The sequence below is a fragment of the Triticum aestivum genome, chromosome 7D, assembly GCF_018294505.1.
Source record: "Triticum aestivum cultivar Chinese Spring chromosome 7D, IWGSC CS RefSeq v2.1, whole genome shotgun sequence".
NCBI lineage: Eukaryota > Viridiplantae > Streptophyta > Magnoliopsida > Poales > Poaceae > Triticum > Triticum aestivum.
The window spans coordinates 218,749,940-218,751,592 of NC_057814.1; positions in this window are offsets into that span (position 1 = coordinate 218,749,940).

Here is a 1,653-nt window from a genome sequence, read left to right on the forward strand (position 1 = left end):
CACTAATCCGGATGACTCTGAGTAGTAAACCGGATTCGTATAGTAGAGCAGTTATTTGGAATAGCTCCAAGTAGCGCGTGGTAGCTGCATCTACAAGATGACATAGAGATTTGTAAAGCACACACGGATCTGAAAGGTTCAGACCCGTTGACTAATAACCTCTCTCACAAGCGAGATATGAACAAACCCCATGGGTGTTGGATTCATTACAATCACATAGTGATGTGAACTAGATTATTGACTCTAGTGCAAGTGGGAGACTGTTGGAAATATGCCCTAGAGGCAATAATAAAATGGTTATTATTGTATTTCCTTGTTCATGATAATTGTCTATTGTTCAAGCTATAATTCTATTAACTGGAAACCGTAATACATGTGTGAATACATAGACCACAACATGTCCCTAGTAAGCCTCTAGTTGACTAGCTCGTTGATCAATAGATGTATGGTTTCCTGACCATGGACATTGGATGTCATTGATAACGGGATCACATCATTAGGAGAATGATGTGATGGACAAGACCCAATCCTAAGCATAGCACCAGATCGTGTAGTTCGTTTGCTAAGAGCTTTTCTAATGTCAAGTATCATTTCCTTAGACCATGAGATTGTGCAACTCCCGGATACCGTAGGAATGCTTTGGGTGTACCAGACGTCACAACGTAACTGGGTGGCTATAAAGATGAATTACAGGTATCTCCGAAAGTGTCTGTTGGGTTGGCACGAATCGAGACTGTGATTTGTCACTCCGTATGACGGAGAGGTATCTCTGGGCCCTCTCGGCAATGCATCATCATAATGAGCTCAATGTGACTAAGGAGTTAGCCACGGGATCATGCGTTACAGAACGAGTAAAGAGACTTGCCGGTAACGAGATTGAACGAGGTATTGGGATACCGACGATCGAATCTCGGGCAAGTAACATACCGATGGACAAAGGGAATTGTATACGTGATTGATTGAATCCCCGACATCGTGGTTCATCCGATGAGATCATCGTGGAACATGTGGGAGCCAATATGGGTATCCAGATCCCGCTATTGGTTATTGGCCGGAGAGGTGTCTCGGTCATGTCTGCATGGTTCCCGAACCCGTAGGGTCTACACACTTAAGGTTCGGTGACGCTAGAGTTGTTATGGGAAATAGTACGTGGTTACCGAAGGTTGTTCGGAGTCTCGGATGAGATCCGGAGATGACAAGGAGCTCCGGAATGGTCCAGAGGTGAAGATCGGTATATTGGACGAAGGGTATTGGAGTCCGGAATTGTTCCGGGGGTACCAGGCTATGGCCAGCATGTCCGAAAGGGGTTTCGGAGGCCCCGACAAGCGTTGGGGGGGCTTATGGGCCAAGGGGAAGGGGCAAACCAGCCCACTAAGGGGTTGTGCGCCCCTCCCAACCCCTCTCACGTAACCAGGAGAGGTGGGGGCGCCACCCCTAGGGCAGCCGCCCCTCCCGGCTTGGGCGGCAAGTTTCCTAGGGGCTGGGGGCGCCCAAACCCATCTAGGGTTTCCCCTGGCCGCCGCCTCCTCCTCTAGATCCATCTAGAGGGGCCGGCCCCCTCTCCCCTTCCCCCTATATATAGTGAGGGGGTGGGAGGGCAGCCACACCCTTTGCCTGGCGCAGCCCTCTCCTCCTCCAACTCATCCTCCTCCT